The 17,844-nt window shown below is 40.8% G+C and overlaps 1 protein-coding gene and 1 long non-coding RNA gene across 2 annotated transcripts in view; both read left to right on the forward strand.

Moving 5' to 3' along the window:
* Nucleotides 1–5,679: 5,679 nt before the first annotated feature.
* Nucleotides 5,680–9,764, forward strand: LOC118359795 (uncharacterized). The gene is made up of 2 exons (XR_004820751.2): nucleotides 5,680–5,971; nucleotides 7,386–9,764. It is a non-coding gene; the product is annotated as an uncharacterized LOC118359795 (long non-coding RNA).
* A 3,704-nt stretch (nucleotides 9,765–13,468) lies between these two features.
* Nucleotides 13,469–17,844, forward strand: part of LOC118359796 (E3 ubiquitin-protein ligase MIB2-like) — an 83,678-nt gene continuing 79,302 nt past the window's right edge. Inside the window, exon 1 of the mRNA XM_035738540.2 lies at nucleotides 13,469–13,602. The gene's annotated coding sequence lies outside the window, so the exon portion shown is untranslated. The remainder of the gene's footprint in view (nucleotides 13,603–17,844) is intronic.

Consider the following 17,844-nt stretch of genomic DNA (forward strand, 5'->3'; position numbering starts at 1 on the left):
TTGCGATGTCGCCAAAGAACCATCTGCTAGCCCCGGCCCGCTAGCTTTCTGAACGCTGTGTCTCCCATTCGCCTAGCGTAGTAGCGACTACCGAACGGCTCCCTGACTCACCTATTGCTGCTCATTGGACCCTATGATCACTCGGTTACACAGCTGATGCCTGCTGGTCTGTTCATTAACACTGTACCACATTTTGTTTATCTGTCGATCCCAGCCTCGAACTCAGGTCCTGTGTGTACCTAACTGACCCTCTATGCCCATTCATCGCCATTTACACGTTGTTGTCTTAGCTCTCCTGACCAACACCCATGATTGCTTTATGCCTATCTCTAATGTCAAGATGCCTTGTCTACTGCTGTTTCGGTTAGTTATTATTGTTTTATTTCATTGTAGAGCCCCCAGTCCCGATCAACATTCCTTAGATAGCTCTTTTGTCCCACCCCCCATGCATGCGGAGAACTCACTCACTCACTTAACTGGTGCCTCCAGAGACGCAACCTCTTTCATCGTCACTCAATGCATAGGTTTACCTCCACTGTACCCACATCCAACCCTTGTCTGTACATTATGCCCTGAATCTATTCTACCACGCCCAGAAATCTGCTCCTTTTATTATCTGTTCCCAACGCACTCGAAGACCAGTTCTTATAGCCTTTAGCCGTACCCTTCCTACTCCTCTTCTGTTCCTCTGGTGATGTAGATGTTAACCCCGGCCCTATAGCCCCCAGTCCTACACCTATTCCCCAGGCGCTCTCATTTGTTGACTTCTGTAACCGTAAAAGCCTTGGTTTCATGCATGTTAACATCAGAAGCCTCCTCCCTAAGTTTGTTTTATTCACTGCTTTAGCACACTCCGCCAACCTTGATGTCCTAGCCTTGTCTGAATCCTGGCTTAGGAAGGCCGCCAAAAATTCAGAAATGTCCATCCCCAACTACATAATTTTCCATCAAGATAGAACTGCCAAAGGGGGCGGAGTTAGCCTGCAGAGTTCTGTCTTACAATCCAGGTCTTACTACCTCAAACAGTTTGAGGTTCTACTTTTAAAAATCCACCTTTCCAAAAATAAATCTCACTGTCAAACGCTCCTTAAAATACTTCAGCGGGCATACCTGGCCCGGTATCCTGGAAGGATATTGACCTCATCCCGTCAGTAGAGGATGCCTGGTTGTTCTTTAAAAGTATTTTCCTCACCATCTTAAATAAGCATGACCCATTCAAAAAATGTAGAACTAAGAACATATATAGCCTCTGGTTCACTGCCCTTGACCAGCACAAAACATCCTGTAGCATACTGCATTAGCATCGAATAGCCCCGAGATATGCAACTTTTCAGGGAAGTCAGGAACCAATATTTATTTTTTTTATTTTAATTTTATTTATTTTTTTATTTATTTTTTTTCCTTTATTTAACCAGGCAAGTCAGTTAAGAACATATTCTTATTTTCAATGACGGCCTGGGAACAGTGGGTTAACTGCCTGTTCAGGGGCAGAACGACCTTGTCAGCTCGGGGGTTTGAACTCGCAACCTTCCGGTTACTAGTCCAACGCTCTAACCACTAGGCTACGCTGCCGCCCCAATATACACAGTCAGTTAGGAAAGTAAAGACTAGCTTTTTCAAACAGAAATTTGCATCCTGTAGCACTAATTCCAAAACGTTTTGGGACACTAAAGTCCATGGAGAATAAGATCACCTCCTCCCAGCAGCCCACTGCACTGAGGCTAGGAAACACTGTCACCACCGATAAATCTACGATAATCGAGAATTTCATTAAGAATTTTTCCACGGCCGGCCATGCTATCCACCTGGCTACCCCTACCCCTACCAACAGCTCTGCAACCCCCGCGGCAACCTGCCCAAGCCCCCCCCGCTTCTCCTTCACCCAAATGCAGAAAGCTGATGTTCTGAAAGAGCTGCAAAATCTGGACCCCTGCAAATCAGTTGGGCTAGACAATGTGGATCCCCTTTCTAAAATTATTCGCTGCAATTGTTGCAACCCCTATTACTAGCTTGTTCAACCTTTCTTTCGTATCGTTTGAGATCCCTAAAGATTAGAAAGCTGCCACGGTCATCCCCCACTTCAAAGGGGGAGACACTCTACACCCAAACTGTTACAGACCTATATCCATCCTTCCCTGCCTTTCTAAAGTCTTCGAAAGCCAAGTTAACAAACAGATCACCGACCATTTCGAATCCCACCGTACCATCTCTGCTATGCAATCTGGTTTCCGAGCTGGTCCTGGGTGCACCTCAGCCACGCTCAAGGTCCTAAACGATATCATAACCGCCATCGATAAAAGACTGTGCTGCCGTCTTCTTTGACCTGGCCAAGGCTTTCGACTCTGTCAATCACCTCATTCTTATCGGCAGACTCCATAGCCTTGGTTTCTCAAATGACTGCCTCGCCTGGTTCACCAACTACTTCTCAGATAGAGTTCAGAGTGTCAAATCGGAGGGCCTGTTGTCCGGACCTCTGGCAGTCTCTATGGGGGTGCCACAGGGTTCAATTCTCGACTCAATTCTCTACTCTTTTCTCTGTATAAATTTACATTTTTACATTTAAGTCATTTAGCAGACGCTCTTATCCAGAGCGACTTACAAATTGGTGCATTCACCTTATGACATCCAGTGGAACAGCCACTTTACAATAGTGCATCTAAATCTTTTAAGGGGGGGTGAGAAGGATTACTTTATCCTATCCTAGATATTCCTTAAAGAGGTGGGGTTTCAGGTGTCTCCGGAAGGTGGTGATTGACTCCGCTGTCCTGGCGTCGTGAGGGAGTGTGTTCCACCATTGGGGAGCCAGAGCAGCGAACAGTTTTGACTGGGCTGAGCGGGAACTGTACTTCCTCAGTGGTAGGGAGGCGAGCAGGCCAGAGGTGGATGAACGCAGTGCCCTTGTTTGGGTGTAGGGCCTGATCAGAGCCTGGAGGTACTGAGGTGCCGTTCCCCTCACAGCTCCGTAGGCAAGCACCATGGTCTTGTAGCGGATGCGAGCTTCAACTGGAAGCCAGTGGAGAGAGCGGAGGAGCGGGGTGACGTGAGAGAACTTGGGAAGGTTGAACACCAGACGGGCTGCGGCGTTCTGGATGAGTTGTAGGGGTTTAATGGCACAGGCAGGGAGCCCAGCCAACAGCGAGTTGCAGTAATCCAGACGGGAGATGACAAGTGCCTGGATTAGGACCTGCGCCGCTTCCTGTGTGAGGCAGGGTCGTACTCTGCGGATGTTGTAGAGCATGAACCTACAGGAACGGGCCACCGCCTTGATGTTAGTTGAGAACGACAGGGTGTTGTCCAGGATCACGCCAAGGTTCTTAGCGCTCTGGGAGGAGGACACAATGGAGTTGTCAACCGTGATGGCGAGATCATGGAACGGGCAGTCCTTCCCCGGGAGGAAGAGCAGCTCCGTCTTGCCGAGGTTCAGCTTGAGGTGGTGATCCGTCATCCACACTGATATGTCTGCCAGACATGCAGAGATGCGATTCGCCACCTGGTCATCAGAAGGGGGAAAGGAGAAGATTAATTGTGTGTCGTCTGCATAGCAATGATAGGAGAGACCATGTGAGGTTATGACAGAGCCAAGTGACTTGGTGTATAGCGAGAATAGGAGAGGGCCTAGAACAGAGCCCTGGGGGACACCAGTGGTGAGAGCGCGTGGTGAGGAGACAGATTCTCGCCACGCCACCTGGTAGGAGCGACCTGTCAGGTAGGACGCAATCCAAGCGTGGGCCGCGCCGGAGATGCCCAACTCGGAGAGGGTGGAGAGGAGGATCTGATGGTTCACAGTATCGAAGGCAGCCGATAGGTCTAGAAGGATGAGAGCAGAGGAGAGAGAGTTAAATCAATGATGTCGCTCTTGCTGCTGGTGATTCTCTGATCCACCTCTACGCAGATGACACCATTCTGTATAGATCTGGCCCTTCTTTGGACACTGTGTTAACAAACCTCCAACCGAGCTTCAATGCCATACCGAGCTTCAATGCCATGCTCTTAAATGCTTGTAAAACTAAACGCATGCTCTTCAACCGATCGCTGCCTGCACCCGCACGCCCGACTAGCATCACTACTCTGGAGGGTTCCGACTTAGAATATGTGGAAAACTACAAATACCTTGGTGTCTGGTTAGACTGTAAACTCTCCTTCCAGACTCACATTAAGTATCTCCAATCCAAAATTAAATCTAGAATCGGCTTCCTATATCGCAAGCCTCCTTCACTCATGCTGCCAAACATACCCTCGTAAAACTGACTATCCTACCGATCCTTGACTTAGGCAGTTATTTACAAAATAGTCTCCAACACTCTACTCAGCAAATTGGATGTAGTCTATCACAGTGCCATCCGTTTTGTCACTAAAGCTCCATATACTATACCCACCACTGCAACCTGTATGCTCTTGTTGGCTGGCCCTTGCTCCATATCCATCGCCAAACCCACTGGCTCCAGGTCATCTATACGTATTTTCTAGGTAAAGCCCCGCCTTATCTCAGCTCACTGGTCACCATAGCAACACCACCCGTAGCACGCTCTCCAGCAGGTATATATCACTGGTCATCCCCAAAGCCAAAGCCAAAAAAATAAATAAATAAATAAAAAATTTTAAAAAAAAATTTTTAAAAAAAAAAAAAAAAAAAAAAAAAAATAAATAAAAAAAATCGCTGAAGATGGAGACCCATATCTCCCTCTAAATTGAAGCATTGGCTGTCAGAGCAGCTTAGCGATCACTGTACCTGTACACAGCCAATCTTTAAAATAGCACACCCAACTACCTCATTCCCATATTGTTATTTATCTTCTTGCTCTTTTGCACCCCAGTATCTCTACTTGCACATTATCATCTGCACATCTATCACTCCAGTGTTAATTGCTAAATTGTAATTATTTCGCCACTATGACCTATTTATTGCCTTTCCTCCCTAATCTTCTACATTTTCACACACTGTAGATATATTTTTCTATTGTGTTATTGACTGTACGTTTGTTTATCCCATGTGTAACTCTGTTGTTGTTTTTGTCACAATGCTTTGCTTTATCTTGGCCTTGTCGCAGTTGTAAATGAGAACTTGTTCTCAACTAGCCTACCTGGTTAAATAAAGGTGAACTAATAATAATAATTTGTTTTACACTTTTTTGGTTACTGCAAGATTCTTCTACTTTGAAGAATCTCATATCAAATATATTTTTATTTGTTTAACACATTTTTGGTTACTACATGATTCCATATGTGTTATTTCATAGTTTTGATGTCTTTTATTGTATTATTATACAATATGTAAAAATAAAAACATATCACATATCCTGTATGGTTGAATAGACAGTGATAACCTCATTGTCCCAAAACAGAACAAATAAAAATAAAATAAAAGCTGCGGCCAATACGTTTTGGGGCTCCAAGACAGAAACACTACAATGACCTTTGTCGCTAGGAAATGTCCCACCCTCACAGGAGGATACTGAGCCGGGGTTGGGACCTGATTAGAATGAGGGTTTTACAGAAAAGCAGATTGATTTTGTTTGGTTCATTTATTTTTTGGGTAGTTAGTATGATATTTTATTTTTACCCAAATGGTACATTTTCTGGTTATCATTATCCACCCGCATTGTAGGTGGCAGAATGCACATTTAATTGTTGCGAACGCCATTATACCATAGAAGAAGATTAACCACACAGTAATCTCAATTTCTCTAAACAAAATATATATATATTTTTAAATGTTTGTTTTTCATCATGTCCATGTGGTGTTATGTGGCTGGCTGTGCTAATTAGATTCTGCAAGTAGTTACTGTTATCAATAATGATGTGACCAACGATTATCAGATGGGTTTTCAGGCTGAACTGATTGATGGGTGATGTATTTCGACGACAGTTGAGAAGTGATGCGATTACCATCGATATACTTTCCTTCACAACAAAATGGAAGATTCTCAATTAGAAGTAACCTAACGTTAGCTAGCCTAGTTGGACTAGCTGGGTAAGTTAGCTAGCTAACGTTACAGTCCTATTGAACTCTGGAAGTCATCAGCTAACGTTAAATCATATCGCTAAGTTATATTTTGGTATACACTGTCAATCAATTACGCGTATGGCTGACATGGTAATCACTGCTAGACTGGTAGCTAGCTAAATTACCTTCAGCAGGGTGAACATGTTTGTTCGTTCTGATGCTAGCTGATGTTACTCTTATTTGGTATTGTTATTTGGTAGCGACCCATTCACCCTTGTGCGGTAAACACTATGTTATTAAAAATAGAATTGTCGATATAGCTAACTCACGCTTTGTTTGCGTGTTGGTATTAATGATGTGTTTAAACCGTCTAGTTGGCTAACAATCGTGGTGCCAATTTAGTGTCGCCAATATAGTTAGCTAACAGCAAACGGACAATATTGAAATGTCCATGTTAGGTATGCTTAGCCTGAGGACCATAGAGTACCTTCCAGACCATAGTCTACCCCTCCTTTCCTTTGACCTTTATTATTTTGGTAAAACTGTTATCTGGAGTCATTCCACAGTGTCCTGCTGTTAAAATACCCCAAAGCAGGGGCATTTTGGGTACACAAGCACGAGGGAGTGACACAACAGTAATGACACAACCACTTCTTCTCTCTGCAGAAAATACAATACAAAGACATGTCTACAAAGGGCTACTATTGACAATAATGATTTGTCAAAGTCAATGGGGCTGGGGGATGTTTACAGACAGTACTTTGAGATGAGGAAGGGGTTTTTGGTTGTGCTTACAATACTACCTGAGAAAGTGTTTTAGATATACTTAAGTATCAAAAGTTAAAGTATAAATCATTTCAAATTCCTTATATTAAGCAAACCAGACGGCACAATTTTTATTTATGGTTAGCCAGGGGCATGCTCCAACACTCAGACAATGTTTACAAATGAAGCATGTGTTTGAGTCTGCCAGTTCAGAGGCAGTAGGGATGACCAGGGATGTTCTCTTGATGTGTGTGAATTGGACCATTTTCCAGTTCTGCTAAGCATTTGAAATGTAACATACTTTTGGGTGTGAGGGAAATTTTGGAGTAAAAAGTACATTACTTTCTTTAGAAATGTAGTGGAGTAAAAGCCGTCAAATCTAAATAGTAAAGTACAGATACCCCCCCAAAGCAAGAGCGATTGGGGTACCATTTCTCCTCAATCTCCCATACACAACAATTCATACTGTGTTGAATACTGCCTTTCAAAGACTTTTCACACTTCCTTGAGCCTGCCCCAGCACATTCACTTTCCTCTCAAAAGCAGCTCCCAATGTTCCCTAAACAATATGCTAGCCGGTCCCATTCGGTTGATACCTTTACCACCAAAGGCCGTGTTGCCCTACATCCCTTCCACAGAGTGTGAAATGCTAACACCACAACCATGTCTTTTCCAGGAGATGTGCAGTACCAGGAAATATTCTTCAAGAGGACCAAACAGTTGGTGGTTAAGAAGCCCTACACCACTTTCGGCAGAGCCTTATCCAGCTGGCCATTCACCGCAGACAGGACAAGCCCATCGCCATAGCACAAAGAGTCTCCGCTTCCCCAGTGCACCATGCCAAACACAATTGCCAGTGTACCGAAGCCAGATAAAGGACTATGGCTGCATTTACACAGGCAGCCCAATTCTGATATTTTTTCACTAATGGGTCTTTTGGTCAATCAGATCAGCTCTGAAAAAGATCTGTTGTGAAAAAAATAGCAGAATTGGGCTGTGTGTGTAAACGCAGACAGTGTGATTCAGCATAAGATCATGTAGAACACACAGGAGGATACTGAGGGGAGGATGGCTCATAATAATGGCCAGGACGGAGCAAAGGGAATAGTATCAAACACATTGAAACTGTTTGATGTATTTGATATCGTTCCACTCTAGCCATCACCACGAGCCCGTCATCCTCAATTTGGTGTCTCCAACCCTGTTTCTGGAGAACTACCCTCCTGTAGGTTTATGCTCCTACCCTAGTTGTAACTAACCTAGTTCCTTTTTTTAAAAACAGCTAATTATTAGACTCAGGTGTGCTAGGTTAGGGTTGGAGTGAACCTACAGGATGGTAGCTCTCCAGGAACAGGGTTGGAGAGCCCTAATTTAGAACCACCATCAAATAAATAGATATTTTCTATTAGTCTTTCAAATTTGTCTGCCCTTATGAATTCACAGACATTTATATTAATACTGTACAGGGCTCTGTAGCATCAAACAGATGCTAGACATTCAGATATCCTCTGTAGACTACAGATGGGACTTATTCACCATAGTAACCTCCTTAACCAAGCGTCAGGGACTGACTGGGCCAACCCAACAGCAGGTCCCTCACAATGAGGGGTGGGCTTCAGCTTGGCACACAATTCCAAAACCACATGAGTGGGCTTGGGTTATATGGAGATTAGCATAAGTACATAAATGTACTGGTTGTGCATCCCACCTAAACTTATCTGTAATTACTGTATTGGGCTGTAGTTCTGCTCTTGTTGTTAGTGTATTTTTTTAAAAATAATATGCATTTTTGGTGTCCTGTTGTGCATATAAAATATGCTATAAATTAATGATGCCAAAGCTGTGCAAATATTTGGAACTCATTGTACAAGATGAGATGTTATATTTTACATAATTTATTTTTTTTAAATTAAAAAATGCATAATATGTGCAGTAGAGTGGGAAAGCATGGATGAGAATAAAGACTCAGTTGTGGCACCCTTTGGGTGGGTCATAGTGCAAAAACATTTTAGGGACCATGGCCACAAGCAACACATACTCCCTCTGTTGGACTCCTATGATAAAGCACTTGCATCACTCAGTTACTGTTGCTGAAAAAACATTGTTTGAACATCATTGCATTGTTCGTAAAAACATTAAACGACTAATTCACTGTTGCTGAAAAAACATTGTTTGAACATCATTGCATTGTTCGTAATAACATTGAAAACGACTAATTCTCTCTCAGTTGTAACTGAGTACCTGTATATTAACTATAGACAGACCAAATCAACAAAGTGGTAATGAATAGTATAGTGATCTGGATGCACCTTTTTTAAATAAACAGATTTGGTGTAACATGACAAGGGAATGGAATGGACTACAACTTCTATCGAGTCATTTGTTGACAAAAAAACGAATGCTTTTTAAATATCCAGTACACATGGTCTGTTTTTCCACATGGTCCGCCATTTCCACTTTAACCTCAACTAGCCTGGACAGCCGCTCTTCGCAACTTGATGTTTTATTTTGTTTAGTTGTGAGGACGACGCTTCAATGGCACTTTTGTTTTGAAGAGAAAGGTCAAGCGAAAGGTTGATGCAGCGTTTAGCTAGCTACCTACCGAGGTTGACCAGCTAGGTGGCTTGCTTAGTTGCTGCCTCAATCTTCTGTTAATCACACCGACAGGGTCATTGAGTTTTGTTTGGTACACCAGAAGTATACTGAACAAAAATAAAAACGCAACAATTTCAAAGATTTTACTGAGTTACAGATTATAAAGAAAGCAGTCAATTTAAATAAATAAATTGGGCCTTAATCTATGGCTTTCACATGACTCGGCAGGGGTGCAGCCATGAATGGTCCTTGGAGGGCACACATCCAGTAAAATGTTGGATTACATAATGAATAGTGCTGAACAATTGGTGCTTTTTGTGGTAGTTTATGTTCAATTATTAAAATAATCACCGTTTTCAATTTCGATAATTTTGTAGACAGTAAATGCACTATGCATTATGTGGGTTGAATGCTATAACAAAATAAAACAAAAGTAGTGACTGCCCATTACTGCTTATCACTTATGAATCATAATTTATTCACATTATTTGTTTTATTTGATACATTTATTTTTTCATGTCTGACAAATTCACTATTTGAGTAGTTCTTCAAAGTAAAAAAAAAAAAACATGCTTTTTATATGACTGATGAATGCCAAAGTATCAAACACTTAGATCATGTATTTTCAGGTAGTGATACCAGTGGTGTAAAGTACTTAAGTAAAAAGTAGTTTTGGGGGGGGGGTATTTGTGCTTTACTTTACTATTTATATTTTTGACAGCATTTACTCCACTACATTCCCACAGTGCCTTGCAAAGGTATTCACCCCTTTGGCGTTGTTCCTATTTTGTTGCATTACAACCTGTAATTTAAATGTATTTTTATTTGGATTTTGTGTAATGGACATACACAAAATATACCAAACTGGTGAAATTAAATAAAACAAATGTCTTATTTCAAAAAATTAGAAAAAGAGAAGTGGTGCGTGCATATTTATTCACCCCCTGTGCTATGAAGCCCCTAAATAAGATCTGGTGCGACCAATTACCTTCAGAAGTCACATAATTAGTTAAATAAAGTCCACCTGTGTGCAATCTAAGAGTCACATGATCTGTCACATGATCTCAGTATACCTGTTCTGAAAGGCCCCAGAGTCTGCAACACCACTAAGCAAGGAGGACCACCAAGCAAGGAGGACCACCAAGCAAGCAGCACCATGAAGACCAAGGAGCTCTCAAAACAGGTCAGGGACAAAGTTGTGGAGAGGTACAGATCAGGGTTGAGTTATAAAAACATATCTGAAATGTTGAACATCCCACTGAGCACCATTAAATCCATTATTAACGAATGGAAAGGATATGGCACCACAACAAACCTGCCAAGAGAGGGCCGCCCAGCAAAACTCACGGACCAGGCAAGGAGGGCATTAATCAGAGAGGCAACAAAGAGACCAAAGATAACCCTGAAGGAGCTGCAAAGCTCCATAGCTGAGATTGGAGTATCTGTCCATAGGACCACTTTAAGCTGTACACTTTACAGAAGAGTGGCCAGAAAAAAAGCCATTGCTTAAAGAAAAAAACAAGCAAAAACATTTAGTGTTCTCCAAAAGGCATGTGGGAGACTCCCCAAACATATGAAAGAAGGTACTTTGGTCAAATGAGACTAAAATTTAGTTTTTTGGCCATCAGGGATAACACTGTCTGGGGGAAATCCAACACCTCTCATCACCCCGAGACTACCATCCCTGTGGGGATGTTTTTCATCGGCAGGGACTGGGAAACTGGTTAGAATTGAAGGAATGATGGATGGCGCTAAATATAGTGAGATTCTTGAGGGAAAGCTATTTACATCTTCCAGAGATTTGAGACTGGGACGGAGGTTCACCTTCCAGCAGGACAATGACCCTAAGCATAATGCTAAAGCAACACGTGAGTGGTTTAAGGGGAAACGTTTTAAAAGTTTTGGAATGGCCTCGTCAAAGTCCAGACCTCAATAAAATTTAAAATCTGTGGTATGATTGCTGAACACAAGTGGAACCCATCCAACTTGAAGGAGCTGGAGCAGTTTTGCCTTGAAGAATGGGCAAAAATCCAAGTGGCTAGATGTGCCCAGCTTATAGAGCCATACCCCAAGAGACTTGCAGCTGTAATTGCTGCAGAAGGTGCCTCTAAAATGTATTGACTTTGGGGGGGTGTATATAGTTATGCACGCTCAAGTTCTGTTTTTTTGTCATATCTTGTTTGTTCCACAATGAAAAATATTTAGCATCTTCAAAGTGGTAGGCATGTTGTTTAAATAAACAAATCCCCTCAAAAATCTATTTTAATTCCAGGTTGTAAGGCAACAAAATAGGAAAAATACCAAGGGGGTTAATACTTTTGCAAGCCACTGTAAATAAAATGTACTTTTTACTCCATACATTTTCCCTGACACCCAAAAGTACTCGTTACATTTCGAATGCTTAGCAGGACAGGAAAATGGTCCAATTCACACGTTGAGAACATCCCTGGTCATCCCTACTGCCTCTTATCTGGCAGACTCACTAAACACAAATGCTTCATTTGTAAATTATGTCTGAGTGTTTGAGTGCCCCTGGCTATCCGTAAATAACTATAAACTAGAAAATTGTGTCGTCTGGTTTGCTTAATATAAGGAATGTAAAATTATACTTTTACTTTTGATACTTAAGTATATTTTAGCAATTACATTTACTTTAGATACTTAAGTATTTAAAATCGAATACTTTGACTTTTACTAAAGTAGTATTTTATTGAGTGACTCACTTTTACTTGAGTAATTTTCTACCTAGGTATTTTTACTTTTACTCAAGTATGACAATGATGTACTTTTTCCACCACTGAGTGATACCATGCAAAGCAACTTTTCTGTCTCTCAAACTTTCTCTTTTCTCTGTTTGCTCCACACAGACCCGACAGTAAGTGAGCACGCAAAGGATTACGGTCATTGTAGTGGATTAACACATTCTGTGCTAAACTATGTAGAATATTGGTTTGTTTGAAACTTCAACTCCCTACTACATCGCACGGTTTGGGATTGATCTGATGTATCTTTACAGAAACTGAGCATCAAGCTCACAGAAGAAAAAAAAAACCTACGAAATGGAATTCAAATCATTTCACCAATGTAGGTCAATTAGTTATTAAAAAAAAAAAAACTTTTCGGTTAATCATTCAGCACTAATGTTGAAAAAATTTGACTGCAGAATGTATTACCCAGCCTTGAATCAATGATGCTGTCGGTCTGATCAAACAGTCAATCTGCTAGTTAAGTTACGTTACTGGATAGGTGACAAACTATGTCCTCTGAGCAGGCTATTGTTATTTAATGTTTACAGGAAACATAAATAAATTCAACACATGAATATAGATACATTTTATGCGAGGGGTTAGCCACCCAGCTATTTCTGTGCATGAGAAAACAAGAAGTGACGCACTGTATTTCCTCCACAATTCATTGTATGGGCACAGATAGAACAATGAGCCAGATGTTTCACCGGATGTGTAAATCTGAAGCATCCTGTTGGCTTTTTCACCCACCACCAAATATGGTGATGAGAGGAAGCCCAGTGGCTGGCGGTGGGAGAAGATGGAGAACAAATATAGAAAACCCGTTGTCAAATGACAATTTAAAATATGTTGTTTTCCACTGAGACAGCTTTTAAACAAATTAAAACAGAACTGAAAAGGAGAAGAACAATCTAAACGGAACGTGTCCATATTTAGTCCTTTGAATATTTAAATACATATATTTTAAAAGAAAAAACAATCATAAATGCAACAAAACAAGAGAATGCAAACACATTTATGTATCTCTTCAAAGCGAAAAATATGATTTTGGCCGATGTTCTGCTTATTTTCCCATCTATTAAACATTTGATCTCAGTACAGTTTTCTGTTCCCCAAACTAGACTCTGTTACGGAGAGTGGACTAAGTTTAGTAGACTTTACCCTTTGTCAAAGTTTTTAAAGTTGCTTGTTTAGAAGGAGTTCAAGGGCAAATTGAGTTAATGCACACGCCCACTTCAGAGTTCCCTAACCGAAATATGCAAATAGATGCTAGAACATGCCAATGGGATCACGCTAGCTAGTGCCTGGCTCGGCCCACCTCCTTGCTTGTTCTACCCATTATGGTTAATTTGCCCCCATTGGAAACGACAGGCTGTGGTCTATCTTGGGTTAGTTATAAGAAATCTTTGGTATGGGCGTGTGGCTGACTGGCTAGGTTGCAACTTGCTAGTTAGCCAATCAACTTCCGTCCTGAGCACAGCAGACGTTAACCATGACCATAGACACCCATATGGAGTTACACGTTAACACCGATTAAATATTTGAAGTCGGGTAAGGAAAGCACGACAAAACATTTTTTTTGAACTAGTAGCTTAGCTAAAATGTTAGCTAAACGTTTTTAGAGTTAGCTAGCTAAATGTGTGCTAGCTAGCTAACGTTAGTTTATCAGGACTACCAGCTGTACCAATGAATGTAGCTAACGTAATGCATATCAGGGGTGTAAATGATCCGTTAAGGCGATTCTGTTGCAAAACGTTTCGTCTGTTCGTAAACGCTTTGCAACAGAAACCGTTTACTCCAAACGGAAAACGTTTCTATTGGATAAATGCAGGTATGTCCCTCCCCGTTTCGTTCAGGTTGGTTCTGTTTGGATCTTAAACGGTAAACGTTTTCACGACGTAATCAATAAACCTCAGTCCATGCATGGCAGCTGTTGTCGCCTCATGTCATTATGGCCATTGAAAAGGATAGAATTCCGGACATTTTAAGCAGCTTTGTGGATTGCACTTTAATGTATATCCACTTACTTTCACACATTTAAAACCCACGTGGGTCTAACGTTAAACCTATACCTCCTGAAATTCAGGAGTAGCCAAAGTGTTTACATTGTGTGTCAGTGAAGTAGTTTATGTTCATTTGGTGACACATTAATTACATTTTTGTAGGCTGATTGGCTAAACTAGCAACATTAGACCTGCCGCCAAAGAATAGCCTCACAGCCTCAATATGGTTGTATTGCATAAATGAAGTCAGCTACATAATAAGTAGGCCTATGCCTTTAGTTAGCCCAAAGCTTTGGACAAGTAACCAAAAGGTTGCAAGATCGAATCCCCAAGCTGACAAGGTAAAAATCTGTCGTTCTTCCCTGAACAAGGCAGTTAACCCACTGTTCCTAGGCCGCCATTGAAAATAAGAATTTGTTCTTAACTGACTTGCCTAGTTAAATAAAGTTTTTTTTAAAATTAGCTTGGCTAATGTTTTGGGACAATGAGGTTATCAGTCTATCCTACCATACAGGATATGTGATAATTTGCTCTGTATTACTAAAAAAATAATCATATTTGCCCCTACGCTTGAGCTATGCCTCATGGGTTTGTTTGAGTGTTCCTTCTAGCCTAGTATACATTTAAACTGTTTTTTCATTTATTGACATTGATCAGACATCTCTGATTGTTGAAAAATCACAGGCATTATGCCTATCCAGTTTATGTGTATTGCCAAGATGCTGCTGCTGAAAGTTGTCTGAAACTTGGAAGTGCAGAATATGACTTGTGTGTGGGTCTTTCTATAAACTAGGGTACCAGTGAGGATTTCCTACACTGGACAACTTGTTACAGCTGCTGATAAGTCATTTATAATAAGATTTTTTTTCTCATGTCATTACATTACATTAAGATTTCAGGGGGAAACATAGCTATATTCAATCAAATTCACCAGTTGATTTAAAACCTGTTTAACCCTTTCTCATGGTTGGTGTCTTGACGGATTTGTCCAAAATCGTGTGACATAAAACATTACTTTTCTGTCCTAGCATTTATGACAGTGTAAGTTGTCGTTATAGCATATATTAAGCATTAATCAGTTAAATTAGACACTGAACTTTAACACTGTAAGAATCCTGGCTCTAGAGGTTGGACAGTTTTTTTGTATAGAGATCTCAGAAATCTCAGAAATTAAGTGTAACTACATTTCGTGTCTCCTTATGTGATGGGGTGAAAACAGTTTACGGGCACGCAAATCCCCCAAATTTTACATTACCAGTTAAAGGTTTGGACACACCTACTCATTTAATGGTTTCTTTATTTTGACTATTTTCTACATTGTATAATAGTAGTGAAGACATCAAAACTATGAAATAACACATGGAATCATGTACAGTTGAAGTTGGAAGTTTACACACAGCTTAGCCAAATGCATTTAAACTCAGTTTTTCACAATTCCTGAGGGAAGTTAAAATAAAGTGGTGATCCTAAGAAAGTTAAATGTTAAATGTCAGAATAATAGATTTCAGTTTTATTTCTTTCATCACATTCCCAGTGGGTCAGAAGTTTACATACACTCAATTAGTATTTGGTAGCATTGCCTTTCAATTGTTTAACTTGGGTCAAATGTTTCGGGTAGCTTTTCACAAGCTCCCACAATAGGTTGGGTGAATTTTGGACCATTCCTCCTGACAGAGCTGGTGTAACTGAGTCAGGTTTGTAGGCCTCCTTGCTCTCACACGCTTTTTCACTTCTGCCCACAAATTTTCTATAGAATTGAGGTCGGCTGCCATCACCATGGTTCACGGTTGGAATGGTGTTTTTCAGCTTGCAAGCCTCCCCCTTTTTCCTCCAAATATAACATTGGTCATTATGGCCAAACAGTTATATTTTTGTTTCATCAGACCAGAGAACATTTCTCCAAAAACTACGATCTTTGGCAAACCGTAGTCTGTTTTTTTTTTATGACGGTTTTGGAGCAGCGGCTTCTTCCTTGCTGAGCGGCCTTTCAGGTTATGTAAATATAGGACTCGTTTTACTGTGGATATAGACACTTTTGTACCCGTTACCTCCAGCATCTTCACAAGGTCTTTTTCTGTTGTTCTGGAATTGATTTGCACTTTTCGCACCAAAGTACGTTCATCTCTAGGAGACAGAACGCGTCTCCTTCCTGAGTGGTATGACGGCTGCCTGTTCCCATGGGGTTTGTACTTGCGTACTATTGTTCGTACAAGCGTTTGGAAATTGCTCCCAAGGATGAACCAGAATTGTGGAGGTCTGCAATTGTTTTTCTGAGGTCTTGGCTGATTTCTTTTGATTTTCCCATGATGTTAAGCAAAGAGGCACTGAGTTTGAAGGTAGGCCTTGAAATACATCCATAGGTACACCTCCAATTGACTCAAATGATATCAATTAGCCTATCAGAAGCTTCTAAAGCCATGACAATATTTTCTGGAATTTTCCAAGCTGTTTAAAGGCACAGTCAACTTAGTGCATGTAAACTTCTTACCCACTGGAATTGTTATACAGTGAATTATAAGTGAAATAATACATCTGTAAGCAATTATTGGAAAAATGACTTGTCATGTACAAAGTAGATGTCCTAACCGACTTGCCGAAACTATAGTTTGTTGACAGGAAATTTGTGGAGTGGTTGAAAACCAAGTTAATGACTCCAACCTAAGTGTATGTAAACTTACGACTTCACACACACGCATACATACAGTGGGGAGAACAAGTATTTGATAAAGTTGACCAAATATTAAGTTCTGCTTTTCTGATGTATCAAATACTTATGTCATGCAATAAAATGCAAATTAATTACTTAAAAATCATACAAATGTGATATTCTGGATTTTTGTTTTTAGATTCTATGATAAAAATTACAGACCTCTACATGCTTTGTAAGTAGGAAAACCTGCAAAATCAGCAGTGTATCAAATACTTGTTCTCCCCACTGTACATACATACATACATACAGTGCCTTCAGAAACTATTCATACCCCTTTGACTTATTCCACATTTTGATGTTACAGCCTGAATTCAAAATGGATGAAAACATTCTCTCACCAATCTCCACACAATACCCCATAATGACAAAGTGAAAACAGGTTTTTAGAAATGTTTGCAAAATGTATTCCAAATGAAATATATCTCGTTTACATAAGTATTAACACCATTGAGTCAATACTTTGTAGAATCACCTTTGGCAGCTATTGCAGCTGTGAGTCTTTCTGGGTAAGTCTAAGAGTTTTACACATCTGGATTGGGCAACATTTTGCCCATTATTCTTGAAAAAATTATTCAATTCTGTCCAAATGATCCCTTATTGATGTCACTTGTTAAATCCACTTCAATCAGTGTAGATTAAGGGGAGGGAACCGGTTAAAGAAGGATTTTTAAGCCTGGCAACAATTTAGACATGGATTGTGTATATGTGCCATTCAGAGGGTGACTGGGCAAGACAAAAGATCTCAGTGCCTTTGATTGGGGTATGGTAGTAGGTGGCAGGCGCACTGTTTGAGTGTGCCAAGAACTGTAACATTGCTGGGTTTTTCACACTCAGTAGTTTCCCGTGTGTATCAAGAATAGTCCACCACCAAAAGGACATCCAGCCAACTTGAAAAAATCTGCGGGAAGCATTGGCGTCAACATGGGCCAGCATCCCTGTTAAACACTTTCAACACCTTATAGAGTTGAGGCTGTTCTGAGGGAAAAGGTATGTTTTGATCTTTTTTTTTCTGTGTGAAAAACACAACTCTGCATTAACGAGACCCCTGGGGTGTGTCCGTTTGAAGGGACCAGTATTGAG

Source organism: Oncorhynchus keta, chromosome 27 (genome assembly GCF_023373465.1).
Source record: "Oncorhynchus keta strain PuntledgeMale-10-30-2019 chromosome 27, Oket_V2, whole genome shotgun sequence".
Taxonomy (NCBI): domain Eukaryota; kingdom Metazoa; phylum Chordata; class Actinopteri; order Salmoniformes; family Salmonidae; genus Oncorhynchus; species Oncorhynchus keta.